The following is an 18,838-nucleotide window of genomic DNA, read 5'->3' as shown; positions in this document are numbered from 1 at the left end:
TTCTATGGGTTATAGTTATGAAATTCCTTAGTGTTTAGGGTATTTTGGCGAAGCTCTGAGGTTCCTGAGTGTCCGACATTAGTAGCTATTAGATCAGAGCTCTGCAGTACAATTTCCGAACTTTTGTCAGGGAAATCTCTATAAATTGAATTACACTCAATATTATTTTTGTGTAATTTGTATTTAAATTCATAGCCGTTGTTATGAATTTATAAATAAGATTTATCAGTGGTACCAAGTCATATTACTGATTGATCTACTTACGGTGATGGTGTCTAGACTAGATTTACTGAGGTGTTTTGTTAGGTTGTCAAACCCAACAAATGATTGGGGTACAATATACTCCCAAAGAAGACTGCTATATTGCACTAAAAAGTAGCATAGGATAAGCAGAGTCGATCCACAGAGACACATGGCTAATGTCTATACCTTTTTGTGTAAGGTAATTTAGTCACCAAGAAATAAAAAGGGGAGGCGGGGAGAGGGGGGGTTGTATGTAACAATTCAAATAAATGAAACAAAGGACAAACAAATGATTAACTAATTAAAGTAAGTTCAGATTTTTTAAAGACTTCAACTCTATGTATAATGACTTAACAATGTGATTCCAAGATGATATGATATTTGTTCAGTTCTACCTAAATTGGTACATAAAAGTGTTAACAAACTCTAACACTTTCCATTCACCACATTAATTAACCAAAATGATTAACCATAACCTCACTAACCTAATCTAAACAAGCTCTTAGATTTAGATTGAAAGATTGCATTAAACTTTATGTGAATGTTCCGAAAAACATTCAATACTCCTCACAAGCTCGGGAGCGTAAGAATGTATGAATATGATTTACAGTAAATTTATTCAAAAGAATTCAATTTAGTGATTGTTACTTGCGCTATTTCACAACACAATTATGGATTTTGCAAAATAGATAACTTGAATGATCTAACGCTAATTCAAATGGTCAATAAGAACTAAAATTGAAATCAAACATTCGATGTAAATGAAATCAAATTCACTAGATAGAAATTAGAAACAACCATCAAATCACATGATTGAAATCACAACTAAAAAGTCAAGACATAAAGTTGGAGAAACTAGGGTTCTAGCCACACATGGCTAGAACAATGAACAAGTCTAGAAAAAAAATGAAATAATCCGCATACGAGACTTACAAATCCAAAGACAAATGTTTCCAAATGATTACAACTGAAACCTTGCAAAAACCTTCGAATTTGCTCTGGAAATGAAGTTTCCAACACCTTCTTGTTTATATCGAACTCCTTTGCAAGTTCTTTGGTTTTGTCCCTGTCTAAATTTTGTGACAACACTAACTCTAAAAATTCATTGTTAGACAAGTTTAAACCCTACTCGGTTGAGGGATGGATCGTATTCACAAAATTGACAGATTGAGCATCAGAAAGAACCTTTTTTTCTTCATACATATCGAAGTTGATAACTTCCACATCAAATTCCATAGTTAAAGTTCCGTTGTAGACATCAATTTTTGTTTTAGATGTTTTAAGAAAAAGGTTTATCCAAAAGTATGGACATGAACTTGGGGAGTCATCATCTCTCATATCTAGAACATAAAAATCATTCGGGAAAACAAATTCCTTGACTTGTACTAACACGTCCTCTAGTACACCCTTTGGGTGTACTAGTGACCGGTCGACAAGTTGGATGATCACACTGGTTCTGCTCAATGTTTCTACATCGATTGATTTATAAATAGAGTATGGTAGGACATTTATAGATGCACCAAGATCGAGCATGGCTCGAGGTACATGAAGATTCTCCAATTTTCATGGCACGATAAAGACACCAGGATCTTTGCACTTCGGGGGCATCCTCTTTTGCAAAAATGCAGATACATTTTCCCCAACTGTTACGATTTGGTCTCCTTTTAATTTCTTTTTGGTTACACATAGATCCTTAAGGAACCTTGCATATCTAGGTATCTGCTTGATGGCCTCGAGGAGTGGGATGTTAATTTGAATTTTCCGGAACATTTGCATGATCTCTCTATCTCTTTCTCTCTCTCTCTCTCTCTCTCTCTATCCTCTCGTTCTTTCTTTGTGGTCCTTAATCTTTCAGGAAATGGAGCAGGTGTGGTTTTAGATTCGGTGATGACAGGCTTCTTTTGGGTTGTTTTTTCTTCATTTTCTTTTCTTTGGTTGCCTCTTCTACCGATATTTTTTCTTCCTCTTCCTCTTGATCAACCAGAATTGATGGACCATCGTAACTCTTTCCGCCTCTCAATGTGATGACACACACATTGTGCCTTGGATTCGCTTCAATCTGAGAGGGTAACTTTCCCTTAGACTCTTGTTTGCTTACGAAGGTGGCAAGTTGTGAGACTTGTTGCTCTATGTTCTTTATTCTTGATTTTGTTTTTTGTTGGAAAACTTGTGTACTAGTGGCCAAACTCTTCACTATGTCCTCTAAGGACATACTTGACGAATCCGCTTGCTGAGGTGGTTTTTGTGACAGCCTTGGCTGGAAATTTTGAGGTTGAAAAGGTGACATATGTTGATGTTAAGGAAGTGGTGGTCTTTTTGATAATCCCCATTTTGATTTCCTCCCCAACCTTAATTGTTGTTCCATCTATAGTCGCCCTGCAGCTGCTTGTATCCTCTTTGATTTGACCCAGAATACCCTCCTAAGGCATTTGCTTCCGCATAATCTTCTTCTTGAAATTGAGGGAACATATCGGTAGGGTGCCCCACTTGAGTGCAAATACCATATGAAACGACCCAAAAATACGGCCCGAAAATTTCATTTTTAATATAACCATAATCATAAAACGGAGTATATCATAATAAAACCATGCGTTGCAAATCTCAAAACCATACTAAAATACAAATGAGAAAACGGTGTCATGACTGTATCAAAACATATATAAGATAACTGATCAACTCCCAGGATAAAAACTGTGGCTGTGGTGTGTGCGATGCCATCATCCCGAGACCTTCCCTCTGCTTGCGGAAGTACCTGAAACCAAAACTGAAACTGTAAGCACGAAGCTTAGTGAGCCCCCCCAAACTACCACATACCACACAAACATATAAAGCACATACTGGGCCTTGCCCACTGCATCGGACCGAAGTCCGACTAACCGGGGCCTTGCCCCCTACATCGGACCGGAGTCCGAAGCTGACTGGAACATCGGACCGAAGTCCAAAGCTGACTGGGATCTTCGTCCCCTACATCGAACCGAGTCCGAAGCTGACTAGGACATCGGACCGAAGTCTGAAGCTGACTGAGACATCGGACCGAAGTCCGAAGCTGACTGGGACCTACGTCCCCTACATCGGACCGGAGTCCGAAGCTGACTGGACCTCTGTCCCCTACATCGGACCGAAGTCCGAAGCTGACTGAGCATAGCATAAACATATCAACTGGCATAAACACATATCCTGTCTGAACCACGAAGGCATCAAACATACTAACTACTACATCGGATCGAGGTCCGAAGCTGACTGCTAGTTAAACGGGCCGGCATTGTGGCCTTAGACCCGTTACTACTGGAAGGAAACTCACCTCGTGAACTGGCTGCTGTGTGAATGGCTCTGGAAGCTAATTGCTGCTGCTCCGGTATCTCCCCGGCTACAAGGCCATAAACACACTCAATCAAATACTAAACACTGCACTGGGGTAAAATGACTCTTTTACCCTTGGTCAAAGTCAACCCTCCCGGTCAAAGTCAACCCACAGTTGACCTGACTCGCCGAGTTGGGCCACCAACTCGCCGAGTCTCTAATCTCATTTCACAACCCCACTCGTGGCTACTCGTCGAGTATGGCATCGACTCGACGAGTACTCTCTCTATCCCAGAACTCAGACAATCTTCATCCGACTCGCCGAGTCATATGAACAACTCGACGAGTTGTTCTTGAGCTTAAGAAGATTGCCTTGGACTCGCCGAGTTGTATGAACAACTCGCCGAGTCCCTCCATTACTGAGTCTACTCTCCGACTCACTAAGTCCACTCTACTACTCACAGGCTTCCACTCGTCATCACTCAAAAGGGGAAAAACGGGGACTCGCGACTCGACTCGCCGAGTCGTTCTTCCGACTCGCCGAGTCGCTTGCATGCAGCAACTCAAAACTCGATTCTGCTTGAATCCAGTGTATAAAACTAATAGATCTGGACTCCCATAACTCGATTAGCACGTAAAGATTCTATCTTTACGTGCCTATATGCATCCATGAAGCTAAAATGGCTCAAAAAGCATAATAAAGGCTAGATCTAGGGTTTTCATGCAAGATAACTTCAAAAAGGCAATAGATTTGGGCTCTACAACTCCTAAATGAAAAGATCTAAGGATATCTCGACATAATAGGGCATCCATACAATCATAAGGCTTGAGAGAAGCATCAAACTAGATCTAGAAGAGTTCTAATGGAGGTTAAAAGCATAAAACAGGAGGGAATCCGAAGAATACCTCAAAGAACTCTGATTTGCCCTTGGATCTTTGCTCTACAGCTCTTCTCCTTGCTCCTTTCTTCTTCTCCTTCTTCAAGCCTTCAAAATTTAACACAAGAACACTTAGATCACTCAAGGATGGATTAGGGTTTTCTCACAGCTTTCTGAGGGTGAAGGAGGCGAGATTGGGGGCTATAAGGTGGATTAAATAGTGAGCAACCCGGGGATTTAGGGTTTCTCCCAGGCAGGCAGACTCGCCGAGTCCCGAATATGGACTCGCCGAGTCGCCAACTAACACGTGCTCGAAATCCCGTCCCTACTCGACGAGTCAGGCTATGAACTCGCCGAGTCCCTCTTGCAAACTTCTAATTAAATACTATGGAATCATCATACCGGGGACGGGTCGTTACACCATAAGGGTGGGGTATGGGTTGCAAACCTTTATCTTTAGCTAGCATCATTACCATTTTTGTAAGTTTGGACAAATGAGCTTCAATTTGAGGATTTTGGACTTCTTTTACACCTTGGGGTGCATCCGTATACCACCCATCTTCTTGAGAAGTGTGCTTTGAATCTTCAGCCATATTCTTTATCAATTCCCGAATTTCTGTTGGCGTCTTATCAATAATAGATCCTCCACTTGAAGCATTAAGAAGCCTCCTTTCCCATGGCAACATGCCTTCACAAAAGTATTGAAGGAGGTTGTATTCGGAAATTCCATGTTTTGGACAACGAGTGCACAACTTCTTGAACCTTTCCCAATAGGTATGTAATTCTTCATTCTTTTTCTATTTGATGCCGATAATTTCCCTATGCAAGGCTAAATCTTTCATTTCTGGGAAATACTTCTCTAGGAACAACTGTGCAAGATCTACCCATGTAGTAACCATCCCTAGTGGTATGTCATAAAGCCAATCTTTTGCTACATCTTGCACCGTGAAGGGTAATGCCCAAAGCTTGATTTGATCCTCTGTGACATTGTGTGGTTTCATGCCGATACACACAACATGGAATTCAGTGAGGAACTTGTGGGGATCTTTGTTTTCAAGGCCTCTAAAGGTTGGGAGTAAATGAATGAGTCCGGATTTTAGTTGAAGGTTTGTGGTTGTCGGATATGTGATGCAAAGAGGTTGTTGAGTAACCTCTTGCCTCGCCCATTGGCGAAGGGTTTGCTCATGTGGTGGATTTGGAGGACCTTGATTCCCTCCATGGTTATCTCCCATTGTATGAGTATGAATTGAGGTATCTGTGGGCATAGAGTTTGGGATATTATAAGTAGGTGAAGACAGTGGAGTGATATTTCTGGGTAAGGATGGTTGAGGTGAGAGTGAGAGAGTTTCTGTTTGGGATGTGGATACACTTGAGAGGTGTATATCCTCTCAAATGTTAATGACTGGAGGGGTAGATGATGAAGAAGTCTCGGAAACCGGTTGCTTCTTACGAAGCTTGGCTTGCTTTCGTAACTTCTTTGCAGTCTTCTCTATCTCCGAGTCAATTGGAAGTGATGTACCTGTACGAAAAGATCTAGGCATAAACAATTAGTAACACCGTGTCCCCGACAACGAAGCCAATTTGTTTAGTGTGACAAACCAACAAATAAAGGGATAGATAATAACAATTAAGTTCAATTTTACTGCTACAATATACTAGAGATAGTATAGAATAAGCAGGGTCGGTCCATAGAGATACGAGACTTATCGTTTAACCATATTTTTCATGTGACACATCAATATCAATTATTAAAAAGGGGTTTTTTTGGTGAAATTAAACCTCATAAACAATTTGAAAACTAGATAAGAACCCTAATTCCATTGATCAAGTGAAAAGGGTACCAATGGATTCGTGAAGGATTTTTGATGGATTCTTGATAGATTTCCAATGGGTTTATGCCATATGTCGGAAAACTTACACTAAATTTATCATTAACGGGAAAATCTGAGGGATAGTACGTGCTATTTCGTGCTACTAATTCAATCCACCCCTGGATGTAATACTTCAAATTGGTGCACGTGATGTGTATCTATTGGATGTACATAATCGTCAACAAACATTTGAATAATAAATATTATTAATCGTCAATAACTATCACATTGTTAACATAAGTACATATTTGAAGCCGATCGACAATAAACGAATTAACTATTAATAACAAACATATTTTCAATTTTCAGTAGTGGTTTTCAAACTAATTATCTATTTCTAATGGCATTCAAAATGCATTGAACTCAATAAAATTAAAGTGATTGCCACATCATCATTTTATATTCCATACAACTCTATCAAATTTTGTTGAAATGCATTGAACTCTATAATATTCAATGAAAAATGTTATGGTTTGATATTGTGATATAGTTTGTGCAAAATATTGTTTGAATGGAACCTAATATTCTTATTGTGTACAAAGGATCCATTTAGAAGCTATTTATACAGGAATACATGAAAGGTCGAACTATCCAATGGGTTGTATAAATGGGTTATACACAAATATATATACTAACATCCCCATATAGTTTTATCGGGAGGTAAATGACAAACATTAAAACTGGAACATAAAAAAGTAAATAAACTCGAGGGAAGTCCTCTTGTGAAAATGTTAGCATACTGAGAAGAAGATGGTATGTAAAGGATGGGGATATGACCGAGAGCAAATTTGTTACACACAAAGTATATGTCATTCTCAATATATTTTGCTAAGGGATTGGATGTCGTCTATACAAAACTAATGTTATCACATAAAACTAAGGTAGCTTTCCATGTGGGAAAATGAAGCTCAATTAAGATGTTGTAAAGCCAAAATATATCCACAAATGTGTCAGCAATGCCCCGATAGTATACTTCAACATTGGATCTGAAAACCATACCATGTCTTTTCGAGTTCCATGAAATGAGGTTGCCCCTTAAAAAGACATGATAGCCAGAGGTCGATTTCCTAGTGGTGGGCATCCCCCAAGTTAGCATCAAAGTAAGTGACTGGGGATATAGTTGGGGAGACGTGAAGCTATAGGACATAATGAAGAGTAACATATAGATAACATAAAATACATTTAAGAGCATGAAATTGAGGCTCCAGGGTTATGCATGCAGAGACATATTTACTGAAAAACAAATGCAACATCAGATGTCGTGAAAGTGAGGTACCGCAAAGTTCCTACAAGGTTGCGGAATAGAGCCAGGTCGGCAACAGGAGGACTAATGGAGTCTAGTTTGTGAACTGGGTTTGTAGAAGTTCGACATGTGTTCTAGTTGGTCATATTATCATGCTCTAGAATGTCAGGTGTGCACTTTTTATAAGATAGAAACAAACATTCAGAAGAACGAATAAAACAAATACCCAAAAAATAGTTAAGTTGCCCAAGGCTAGTCATGTCAAACTCATGAACGAGTTTGGTGATGATCTGTTGTAGTAGAGCTGCAAAGGAGCTTGCGAGAATAATATCGTCAAAATATAATAAAAGATAAGTTGTAGCCTCTAGGGTCTACAATATAAAAAATACAAGTTAGTACGACTGTATTGGAACCCAATAGATATAACATGGTCATGGGGGCCTGTTTCAAGCCATATAAAGATTGCTAAAGATGGTAGATATGGTCAACATAGTGAGGATCCTGAAATCCATGTGTTTGATGCATATACACACACTCTCCTGTAAGTGCACGTGAAGAAATACATTCCTCATGTAGAGATGGTGGATCAACTAGTATTTGGAGACCATGATACTAAGAACTACGCGAATAGTGGCCGGGTTGACAACAAGATTGTAAGTCTTATATAGTCAATGCTCTGCTGCTGACTGTGCCTATTCGCTACAATTCATTCCATGTACTAAGATAAAGTACCATCTACATTAAACTTATGTCAAAATAGCCACATAGATATGACAATATTAACCCTTGAGGGTTAGGGGATAATGTTCCAAGTCCTATTTGTGATAAGAGCATTATAGTCATTATACATGTCCTCATGCCAGTTGGGGTCCTCAATAGAATGTAGGTGGAACCAAGAATAGAATAGAAAAATAATACATGTAAATTGAATCTCTAAATAGACTTGACGATTCTACTTTTTAACTGAGTGGTCATGAGATTCACCGAGGGAGGGGTTGTGGCTATTTTAGTTATAGCCAAGGTGGTAGAGGGATAAGGGTGAGTCTCAGTTTGAGCGGGGTGAGATATAAAGGAAGCTAAGGATGGTGTTGAGAGAGTAAGAGTGGGTTCGGTTTGAATTGAAGATAGCGATGATGGTAGAGATCTTAACTCTTTAGAAAATAAGGATATGGTGGTGGTGGTAGGAGTTGGTTTGATACATATGTAAGGGAAATGGAGATAGTGTGCCAGGTATGTCTTTAGGGAATGTTTATGAGGGTGAGTCATTAGGAGTATCTGATTTAAACATGAATGTATTTTTATCAAATGTGACATGGCAGGAGATGATTATTTTTCAAATGGAGAAGTCTAGGTATCGAAAACCTCAATGATGAGTTGAATACCCTAGGAAAATGCATGGAGTTATGAAAGGAGATAGTTTGTGGGTGGTGTGTGAGATGTGAGAAGAGAACACATCTTAAAATGCATAAATAAGAATACATGGGGTGAGTGTTTAGGAAGCAAGAAGTAAGGGTATCATTTTGGATGAATGTGGAGGAAAGTATGCTAAGAAGATGTGTTGTTATCTATAAATCTTTAACCCAAAATGTGGGTGGAACATGAGCATGGAATAAAAGAGTGCATATGATGTTGTTAATTGATTGTAACATGAGTTCAAATTTCCCATTTTTTTGGGAAGTATGAGGGCAAGAGAATCGAATTGAATGTAGTGATTGAAAAAAATAGTCATAAAATTGGTGATTGTTGTATTCACCCCTATTGTCATATTGGAATATGGATATGTGTATAATCTAATGCAGGTAGTCGATTTTTAAATGTATTGAGCTAAGTAAGCATGAAAACCCTAAAATTTGAAGCTCACGACATGAGAGATAGGGTCTCATGACGTGACTTCAGTCTAAGACACGTGGCCATTTTCAGGCTCACAGCGTAAGGGTTAGGGTCTCACGACGTGAGATCAGGAAAACCCTAATCCCATGTTTTGCTCCCTATTTAAGTGTTAGGTTTTAGTATACTACAACATCCTATGGTGCACATACAACCCTAAATGCTTTGGATCTATGTTTTCTCTAATTATACATGCAATATTGTTTCCAAAGCATTAAGCCTACAACTAGTATGACATCCCCATTTTCTCGGCCAAAAAAGACCGATGTTGTTTATGCTTTATAAAAATCAGAGTACTTCATTTTATAAAAATGTTGCGGAATTTGTTCCCAGAAAAACATGGTAAATACGTTATTAAAACATTTTCGAAGAAACGTATTTATTTCATTTTAAAACGTTTGGGATGTCATCGTTAATACAAAAACATAAGCATAAACAGAACTTACAATTATTTACACTAGTGATCTACATCTCTTTAAATCTCTCAGTGTAATGTCACTTCATATCAACACCTGTGATATAAATAAACTGAGTGGGTCAGGTTGGGAAACCTGGTGAGTACATAGGGTTTTCAACCCACAATAATATAATTATTATGTTTTAACAATCAAACAATCAACCCAATTACCCATCCCCATTATCTTCTTTATTCTTAAGGATCTACCCTAAGAACCAACTATTTCTCATTCATTCATTCCTAAGGATCATCCTAAGGAAACAACATGAAGTCCATTGTTGCCAATGACACTTTGGTCAAGCGCAGCTGCTAATATTGTCACTTAGGCTCAGCTGCCAGAATTAGGACATTTTCTATGAGGCGCTTCTGCCGGTATTGACCTTTAAACACTACTGTCATGGTCATAAGGCTCCCTATTAGGCGCAACTGCCGATACTATCCTTAGAGCGCAACTGCTAGGACGTTTACCGTAGATCTAAATCATCTACGGGTTGTGGCGCAGCTGCCAGTGCTCATCTATAGGGTACTAGGTCCACTGCTGCCAATGTATACCTATAGGGCACTAGGTCCGTACTACTAATGTTCCTCTATTTCAGCTTTTATCCATCATCATTCATCTACCCATGTTTTACCCAACATATTTTGTAGATATAAAATACTTTATACAGTTTACATCATTTAAAACATGTATAAAAATCTTTCACCAGCATAGACAACAAGTATTCAGACAATATGCACACATAACACGTAATTTATATTAAAATACTTCATATCTATGTGTAAGATGAAAGAGACCATGCACTCACCTGATTAGGTGGTGATTCCGAACTCAGACAGCACTTCGTTATCTCAAAACAATTTTCCTCGACAAAACCTAGTATCAATACCACTAGGGTTTAGTTTTTAACGTTAACCACGACTAATTAATAGTCTAGCTATTATTACTATTATATAAGCGTTAAATAACACTCAATATAACTCATAATAATAGCCCAAATAATTATTTTAAGGTCCTAATAATGTTACTATAATTAAATAAAATCTATATTAAATATAGTATAGGCGTAGCTCACTTACAGCGAGTTTTTATTAAAAATCGGGCTTCGCTGGAGTAGCGTTTCCAAGCCGAAAGCTTTTCTTCTCGGAGCCGTCGGGCGCTCCGGGGCTTTCTTCTCGTGCTAGGGAGGTTCCGTAGACTTGGGAGGGGTTTAGGGAGGTTAGAGAGAAGTTAGAGAGAGAAAGAAAGGCTTATGGTGTGAAGAAAATATGAGGAGTTCACCCTTGTATTTATAGGAGTTTTATAGTAAAGTAGTCTCTAAGCTTCGTCCGTAACTTTTGCATACGAGCTCCGTTTTTGTCTGTCTTTTTACCGTTGAGTTCCTATTAATGAGATCTTCAACTTTCATTTAGACCTCGTTGGCTAATTCTCATTCTATCTCGGATTTACAAAACTGTATCGAATTCGCCGCGCTCGAAAAGTAGGGACTAAGCTTCGTCCATAACTTTCGCATACGAGCTCCATTTTTGTCTGTCTTTTTACCGTTGATTTCCTATTAATGAGATCTTCAACTCTCATTTAGACCTCGTTGGCTAATTCTCATTCTATCTCGTATTTACGAAACTGTATCGAATTCGCCGCGCTCGAAAAGTAGGGACTAAGCTTCGTCCATAACTTTTGCATACGAGCTCTATTATCGACGTTCTTTATATCCACGCGTTGGTATTTACGATTACTACAACTTTCATTTAGATCCCGTCGGCTAAAAATCGACCGATCTAAAATTCAGATCTCGGGCTGTGCACTGCTATGCTAAATCTTAGAAAAATCATAACTTCCTCATACGAAGTCAGATTTGGGCATTCTATTTATCGATGTTCTTAGTTTAACATATTCTACGACTTTCGTTTAGATCGCTAAGGCTAAATCTCGCTCTATCGTAAATTCACTATTTACGCTTCTCGGTATCGTGCCGGTTCCGTCGCGAAACTTCAACGGGTCATAACTTCTTCGTTATAACTCGGTTTTCGGCGTTCTTTATACGTACGAAAACCTTGTAACATACTCTACAACTTGATTAAGATTATTTATTCTAAATAATCTTTTGTCGAAAAGTCGTTTTCGACCCCTATTGCCTCTAATTTGACTAGCCCAGATTTGCGGGCGTTACAATTATCTCCCCCTAAGGATGATTACGTCCCGGAATCATCAACGAAACAGGGTCGTATAATGACTCCATACGTCATCTCTTCATCCTAGGTAATAATTATAACTTCTACATTCCTTCGATTCTATCTCTTAAACTCATTGACTGTAAGAGTACTAGATCGTGCACCTGCTCTCTACCTCAGGTTAGACTCCAAATTATGACCTTCAAGTCACAATCTCGATCCTTGCTGGATACGAACTTGAGATAAGTTCTTTTATTACTACTATAGATCGATGTGTCATATTCTAATGACCTATCATCGTATGTTGCAACACTTAGACTTAGGTCTCTTAGAGTTAAATTCTAAAACAGACTATGCCTTCCTTCATGTTCTAATGTGATATAATCACACTTTAACATTAGGCATTTCTAGCCACCAACTTCTTTAACAACGAGTGTGATACTTCTATTGATCGCTTTGATTTCAACCGTTTGGTTTAAGTCGGACGCTACATCAAACTTGGTTCTCTGAACCACACAACATACTCATCGTAGTCGGACTCGATTCGATATGACCACTAGGGTCGGAATATCAACAATCTTCTTAGTCATTACCGAAACGATGGTAACAACACACTTGAATAAAACGAAATCAATTACTAGCTTCTTGGTAACCTTGTGACTTTCCCTGATCCAAGTGTGAGTCCTGTGCTTCCGGTAGTATAGGCCTCTACTACCATCCACACCTACTCATACCCGTCCCAAGTATTGTCTCGCAGTTTTCCAAGTCACCATACAAGAAAATCACATAACAGTTTAACACATCAAATATCAAAACGAAGGTTTTATATTATTCCTTAAAATGTTTACATAGGTGTTCAAGTTCACCCTAAACTATGCCCCTAACAGGCTACATCGCGAGGTACTATCTACACGATTACTCCATAACTCGATCCTTGGATGTCAAGCGTTAACTCCTGAATCTTCGCATTGTCATCTGCTTCGTCAAGGATCATTTGAAATGTTCTCGCCTTTTGCTTTGGCGGCACATATGGCTTTGTAGCCCCCTCTCTCTTTGGGTAGTCTTGCTTTCCTTTTTGGACCTTGAAGATCCTTCAAACTTCCGCTTCTCTCCTGACTTATCTTTTTCTAGACCCTTTTCTCTTACCTGGGCCTCTACGTTCTTAGCTGCCCTAACAGCTGTTTTCAAGGTAGTTGCCATTTTGACCATTGGGCCAAAGTCAGTGGGCAGTCCGTTAGCAAACCTATCAATCTTGGAGAGTTTAGAAGGCACCAAGTAGGGGAATAGCTTCATCCTCTTGGTGAATGCGGTGGCATACTCATCAACACTCATCTTCCCTTTCTTCAGGTTCTGAAACTCGTTGTTTAGGTCTATCAGATCTATCTCCGAGCAGTACTGCATTTTCAACTGTTCCAAGAACTCTTCCCATGACATCCTTAAGGCTTCTCCTCGTGGCATCGTATCTTCCAATAGCTTCCACCAGCTCAAGACTCCAGTTTTCAGTTGTCTTACGGCGAAGACATTCTTCTATTTCTCGCTACAGTCGCAGCTCTCAAACACCATTTCCATCTCGGAGATCCAATCCATAATCTCAACAGGCTTTGGGCTTCCTGAGAGACTTGGTGGTTTCGCACCCAAGAAATTCTTGTACATTCGCCCATCCTTGTCGTTTCTCCTCTCCAGGCCATCTTGAGTCCCCACTTGACTCACTTGGCGACTGTAGTTCCCTTCCTCCGATTGCTCGGGAATCAGCTCAGGTTGCTCAGTGGGCATAGTAGGTTCGTCCCTATTCGACATCCTCCTCATTTCTTCCCTTTATTCAGTTAGCATAGCCTGAATCATGGCTTGAACTCTAGCCATCGTGACTGGCTCAGGTGCAACGTCTTCTACAACAGGTATTTGCTGAACCACTAGGGGTTGGTTCCTATTCTCATTTGCATTCACGTTTCCGCTACGGGTCCTTGCCATCTTGATCTATACACCGAATAAGGTGAATCTAGACCTTTACTTAGGATTGACGTTTAAATCATCCTTATCACTCCGAAACGTTTACATGCTAGTTCTAATATCGTAGTCGTATGTTTAGAATCCTAAACATATAAGGCTTCCAGATCCGGTCGGCAACAGACCATAGATCCGAATAAATAACAGCATATAAGGCATAAAGCATTTAGCACATAAAAGCATTTTAGGCATAATTCCTAAAATAAGCTAGTGCTCACACCTCACAATCATCGTTTAGCATTCTAAGTTTAAGTCTAGAAATAAATTCATATTCCTAGTTCGCTTAAACTAATGCTCTGATACCAACTATGACATCCCCATTTTCTCGGCCAAAAAAGACCGATGTTGTTTATGCTTTATAAAAATCAGAGTACTTCATTTTATAAAAATGTTGCGGAATTTGTTCCCAGAAAAACATGGTAAATACGTTATTAAAACATTTTCGAAGAAACGTATTTATTTCATTTTAAAACGTTTGGGATGTCATCGTTAATACAGAAACATAAGCATAAACAGAACTTACAATTATTTACACTAGTGATCTACATCTCTTTAAATCTCTCAGTGTAATGTCACTTCATATCAACACCTGTGATATAAATAAACTGAGTGGGTCAGGTTGGGAAACCTGGTGAGTACATAGGGTTTTCAACCCACAATAATATAATTATTACGTTTTAACAATCAAACAATCAACCCAATTACCCATCCCCATTATCTTCTTTATTCTTAAGGATCTACCCTAAGAACCAACTATTTCTCATTCATTCATTCCTAAGGATCATCCTAAGGAAACAACATGAAGTCCATTGTTGCCAATGACACTTTGGTCAAGCGCAGCTGCTAATATTGTCACTTAGGCTCAGCTGCCAGAATTAGGACATTTTCTATGAGGCGCTTCTGCCGGTATTGACCTTTAAACACTACTGTCATGGTCATAAGGCTCCCTATTAGGCGCAACTGTCGATACTATCCTTAGAGCGCAGCTGCTAGGACGTTTACCGTAGATCTAAATCATCTACGGGTTGTGGCGCAGCTGCCAGTGCTCATCTATAGGGTACTAGGTCCACTGCTGCCAATGTATACCTATAGGGCACTAGGTCCGTACTACTAATGTTCCTCTATTTCAGCTTTTATCCATCATCATTCATCTACCCATGTTTTACCCAACATATTTTGTAGATATAAAATACTTTATACAGTTTACATCATTTAAAACATGTATAAAAATCTTTCACCAGCATAGACAACAAGTATTCAGACAATATGCACACATAACACGTAATTTATATTAAAATACTTCATATCTATGTGTAAGATGAAAGAGACCATGCACTCACCTGATTAGGTGGTGATTCCGAACTCAGACAGCACTTCGTTATCTCAAAACAATTTTCCTCGACAAAACCTAGTATCAATACCACTAGGGTTTAGTTTTTAACGTTAACCACGACTAATTAATAGTCTAGCTATTATTACTATTATATAAGCGTTAAATAACACTCAATATAACTCATAATAATAGCCCAAATAATTATTTTAAGGTCCTAATAATGTTACTATAATTAAATAAAATCTATATTAAATATAGTATAGGCGTAGCTCACTTACAGCGAGTTTTTATTAAAAATCGGGCTTCGCTGGAGTAGCGTTTCCAAGCCGAAAGCTTTTCTTCTCGGAGCCGTCGGGCGCTCCGGGGCTTTCTTCTCGTGCTAGGGAGGTTCCGTAGACTTGGGAGGGGTTTAGGGAGGTTAGAGAGAAGTTAGAGAGAGAAAGAAAGGCTTATGGTGTGAAGAAAATATGAGGAGTTCACCCTTGTATTTATAGGAGTTTTATAGTAAAGTAGTCTCTAAGCTTCGTCCGTAACTTTTGCATACGAGCTCCGTTTTTGTCTGTCTTTTTACCGTTGAGTTCCTATTAATGAGATCTTCAATTTTCATTTAGACCTCGTTGGCTAATTCTCATTCTATCTCGGATTTACAAAACTGTATCGAATTCGCCGCGCTCGAAAAGTAGGGACTAAGCTTCGTCCATAACTTTCGCATACGAGCTCCATTTTTGTCTGTCTTTTTACCGTTGATTTCCTATTAATGAGATCTTCAACTCTCATTTAGACCTCGTTGGCTAATTCTCATTCTATCTCGTATTTACGAAACTGTATCGAATTCGCCGCGCTCGAAAAGTAGGGACTAAGCTTCGTCCATAACTTTTGCATACGAGCTCTATTATCGACGTTCTTTATATCCACGCGTTGGTATTTACGAGTACTACAACTTTCATTTAGATCCCGTCGGCTAAAAATCGACCGATCTAAAATTCAGATCTCGGGCTGTGCACTGCTATGCTAAATCTTAGAAAAATCATAACTTCCTCATACGAAGTCAGATTTGGGCATTCTATTTATCGATGTTCTTAGTTTAACATATTCTACGACTTTCGTTTAGATCGCTAAGGCTAAATCTCGCTCTATCGTAAATTCACTATTTACGCTTCTCGGTATCGTGCCGGTTCCGTCGCGAAACTTCAACGGGTCATAACTTCTTCGTTATAACTCGGTTTTCGGCGTTCTTTATACGTACGAAAACCTTGTAACATACTCTACAACTTGATTAAGATTATTTATTCTAAATAATCTTTTGTCGAAAAGTCGTTTTCGACCCCTATTGCCTCTAATTTGACTAGCCCAGATTTGCGGGCGTTACAATTATCTCCCCCTAAGGATGATTACGTCCCGGAATCATCAACGAAACAGGGTCGTATAATGACTCCATACGTCATCTCTTCATCCTAGGTAATAATTATAACTTCTACATTCCTTCGATTCTATCTCTTAAACTCATTGACTGTAAGAGTACTAGATCGTGCACCTGCTCTCTACCTCAGGTTAGACTCCAAATTATGACCTTCAAGTCACAATCTCGATCCTTGCTGGATACGAACTTGAGATAAGTTCTTTTATTACTACTATAGATCGATGTGTCATATTCTAATGACCTATCATCGTATGTTGCAACACTTAGACTTAGGTCTCTTAGAGTTAAATTCTAAAACAGACTATGCCTTCCTTCATGTTCTAATGTGATATAATCACACTTTAACATTAGGCATTTCTAGCCACCAACTTCTTTAACAACGAGTGTGATACTTCTATTGATCGCTTTGATTTCAACCGTTTGGTTTAAGTCGGACGCTACATCAAACTTGGTTCTCTGAACCACACAACATACTCATCGTAGTCGGACTCGATTCGATATGACCACTAGGGTCGGAATATCAACAATCTTCTTAGTCATTACCGAAACGATGGTAACAACACACTTGAATAAAACGAAATCAATTACTAGCTTCTTGGTAACCTTGTGACTTTCCCTGATCCAAGTGTGAGTCCTGTGCTTCCGGTAGTATAGGCCTCTACTACCATCCACACCTACTCATACCCGTCCCAAGTATTGTCTCGCAGTTTTCCAAGTCACCATACAAGAAAATCACATAACAGTTTAACACATCAAATATCAAAACGAAGGTTTTATATTATTCCTTAAAATGTTTACATAGGTGTTCAAGTTCACCCTAAACTATGCCCCTAACAGGCTACATCGCGAGGTACTATCTACACGATTACTCCATAACTCGATCCTTGGATGTCAAGCGTTAACTCCTGAATCTTCGCATTGTCATCTGCTTCGTCAAGGATCATTTGAAATGTTCTCGCCTTTTGCTTTGGCGGCACATATGGCTTTGTAGCCCCCTCTCTCTTTGGGTAGTCTTGCTTTCCTTTTTGGACCTTGAAGATCCTTCAAACTTCCGCTTCTCTCCTGACTTATCTTTTTCTAGACCCTTTTCTCTTACCTGGGCCTCTACGTTCTTAGCTGCCCTAACAGCTGTTTTCAAGGTAGTTGCCATTTTGACCATTGGGCCAAAGTCAGTGGGCAGTCCGTTAGCAAACCTATCAATCTTGGAGAGTTTAGAAGGCACCAAGTAGGGGAATAGCTTCATCCTCTTGGTGAATGCGGTGGCATACTCATCAACACTCATCTTCCCTTTCTTCAGGTTCTGAAACTCGTTGTTTAGGTCTATCAGATCTATCTCCGAGCAGTACTGCATTTTCAACTGTTCCAAGAACTCTTCCCATGACATCCTTAAGGCTTCTCCTCGTGGCATCGTATCTTCCAATAGCTTCCACCAGCTCAAGACTCCAGTTTTCAGTTGTCTTACGGCGAAGACATTCTTCTATTTCTCGCTACAGTCGCAGCTCTCAAACACCATTTCCATCTCGGAGATCCAATCCATAATCTCAACAGGCTTTGGGCTTCCTGAGAGACTTGGTGGTTTCGCACCCAAGAAATTCTTGTACATTCGCCCATCCTTGTCGTTTCTCCTCTCCAGGCCATCTTGAGTCCCCACTTGACTCACTTGGCGACTGTAGTTCCCTTCCTCCGATTGCTCGGGAATCAGCTCAGGTTGCTCAGTGGGCATAGTAGGTTCGTCCCTATTCGACATCCTCCTCATTTCTTCCCTTTATTCAGTTAGCATAGCCCGAATCATGGCTTGAACTCTAGCCATCGTGACTGGCTCAGGTGCAACGTCTTCTACAACAGGTATTTGCTGAACCACTAGGGGTTGGTTCCTATTCTCATTTGCATTCACGTTTCCGCTACGGGTCCTTGCCATCTTGATCTATACACCGAATAAGGTGAATCTAGACCTTTACTTAGGATTGACGTTTAAATCATCCTTATCACTCCGAAACGTTTACATGCTAGTTCTAATATCGTAGTCGTATGTT

This window comes from Lactuca sativa, chromosome 4 (genome assembly GCF_002870075.4).
Source record: "Lactuca sativa cultivar Salinas chromosome 4, Lsat_Salinas_v11, whole genome shotgun sequence".
Classification (NCBI taxonomy): domain Eukaryota; kingdom Viridiplantae; phylum Streptophyta; class Magnoliopsida; order Asterales; family Asteraceae; genus Lactuca; species Lactuca sativa.
Note: the sequence above shows the minus strand (reverse complement) of the source record.